Raw genomic sequence first — 2,714 nt, 5'->3', positions numbered from 1 at the left:
AAACTTCAACATAAAATAACTTCGTCAACAATAATCGTATCGAGATGTTTAAAAAAGCATTTTAAAGCTTGAAATCTCTACTTTTCAGATTGGTATTCCAAAAAATGATCTTACTGATATTTCGTAAAGTTACACGAACATAAACAAAAGTGCGTCAAAACCTGAAAATTTTATACGAAATTTGAGAAGTTCCACGGAGCCAAGTAAAAATTGTGCACAAATGCGGTTTACAGCTTTCGAAAGAGTGAATCTTTACCTTCAATTTGCTTTTTTGTTGAGCTCTGTACGATTTTTTTTCACCGAGTTATTCAACGTTGAAGGTAAAAAGGCCATTTTTACTTAAACGTTACATAACTCGTTGAAAAAAAATCGTACAGAGCTAAAAAAAAAAAACAAATGGAAGGTAAAGATTCGTTCTTTAGAAAGCTGTAAACTGCATTTGTGCGCAATTTTTATTTCGCTCCGTGGAACTTGGCAAATTTTGTAAAAAATTTTTAGGTTTGACACACTTTTATTTATGATTGTGCAACTTCGCGAAATATCAGTAAGACCGTTTTTTGAAGTACAGGTCTGAAAAGTAGAGATTTCAAGCTTTAAAATGCTTTTTTAAACATCTCGATACGATGATTTTTGACGAAATTATTTTATCTCAAAGTTTGCCTATTTTTCCAGGGTGGGACAAGTGATCCCTTCATTTTGTTGAGTAGTGTATCTAGCATAATTGATTGGAACCAATTTGGTTTTCCATGAAATATGTTGATATTGTTTTTTATTTAATTACGACACATATGAAAACGTTTCCAAACTTAAATATTTAAGATTATTCAGAAAAATTTTGTCCCGAATCGAATATCGAGTTCCACATTTCCGAATAGAGTTTTGGGTCTTGAATAGTTTCGGGTCCCGAAATTCGGATACCCGAACATTCGGGACCCGTCCGACCATTACCCGACCCGACCCGAGGCTCGGGTACCCGAATTTTTCGAATACCCGCACACCCCTAATTGCGTTGTATTCTGATAATAGCTCTACATTCGTAGGCGCCAATAATCAATTAGCAGATTTAAAAAGGACTGTCTTTTTAAAGAGACCACTCAAAAGCAGATACACGATTACTTACACTTAGCTGAACAGTTTATAGAATGGAAGTTTATTCCAACATATTCTCCACAGGTAGGAGATAGAGAATCTCTAGTAGAGAGAATCGCCAACTTGGTCACGTGACCAACTACGTGATTGGCTGGCGGAAATGAGCAGATTTGGGCATCTCGACGCCAATGCATTGACGCCAGAACACATGGCGGCCCCATCCTTCGTGGATATGTGCGATTAATATTACCCCGCTTTCTGAATGTATTACCGATCTCGAAGCGTTGACCCCAGGTAATTTTATTATTGGCGAGGCAATTACGGCCATTTTGGATCGCGATTTTATTCAAACATCGTCAAATCGTTTAACACGATATCAATTACTTTCGTAATTAAAACAGCATTCTTGGAATCGATGGTCGTCCGAATATATGTCGCAGCTACAGCAGTGTTTCAAACGGAAAACTTGTAAACACTTGAACCTAAAGGTAGGCACTATAGTGCTTGTTAAGGGCGAAAATACCTCTCCGATGACTTGGCCGTTAGGTCGTATCACTGCAATCCATCCAGGGTCTGATGGAATTATTCGGTTAATCTCTGTGCGTACTAAGCAAGTGATAAGCAAACGAACCTTGCCCAAAATTTGTATTCTACCATTAGAAGATGATGTAATCACTTGATTATTATGTTATTCAATTATTATTTTTGATATCCCCAGCGCGATATCGAAAATGTTATGTTTAAAATTTTGTTCTTTCGATTATGCCACGTGAACTAAATTTATTTAGGGTTTCTTTCAGATATTGTGTATTAATATATATAGTTATTTAAGTTATTGTAAAGCTCACTCCTTCCAAGAGGGGGAGAATGTTAGCAGTGCTATCCGCGTCTATCTTACCGACCCGCAACAGGCGCTGGCTACGGCCAATCAGGGGCCACTAGTTACTAGAGATTTTCTTTGTGATTAATACCTTAAGGTGGCAAGCATCTATGATAGCATATATAGGCTGTCTTCCCATAGTCCCTTTGCCAGTCAGTAAAATAATATTACTAGGGTGACGTCATCTTACTGACTGGAGAAGTGTTCCCATTCTCGCCAGTAAAAAGTGACGTCAGGATTTGTTGCGTTTCTATGCCCTACGCTTTCTACAGTTTTCGTTTCATATTACAGTTTCATTTCATATTTTTGTCATCAGTAATCTTCATTGAATAGGTAAGTAAATAATATATATTCCATGTAGCAATGTTTACTTGCAACTCTGTAATATTTCGGTACCCATGTCTTAAAATAATTGACCCCGGCGACTAAAGAGGTTAGACAACGATTTCGTTTCGGTTATTGAGATCCGATGTATTTACGAATTTTAAATTATCATCCTTATATTTAAATTAATCAAGTATTATTCGGTGATATTATAATACTACTGTAGTATTTATGCGTTATATGTCTGATGTATCAGCGCGCATTTAAAAGGGGGGGCTACATATGTGGTATATAAGAATTCACTCATACTTATTATTAGCACTTTGATCCAGCTTTGACCGTTATAGGCGTTTAATTCCTTCATTGTTTGTAGACAATTTACGGTCGGTACAAAAATTATAAAAATGGCATTGTAAGAGTC

This window comes from Cyphomyrmex costatus, unplaced genomic scaffold (assembly GCF_001594065.2).
Source record: "Cyphomyrmex costatus isolate MS0001 unplaced genomic scaffold, Ccosl1.0 scaffold918, whole genome shotgun sequence".
Lineage (NCBI taxonomy): Eukaryota > Metazoa > Arthropoda > Insecta > Hymenoptera > Formicidae > Cyphomyrmex > Cyphomyrmex costatus.
This window is presented reverse-complemented; position numbering follows the sequence as displayed.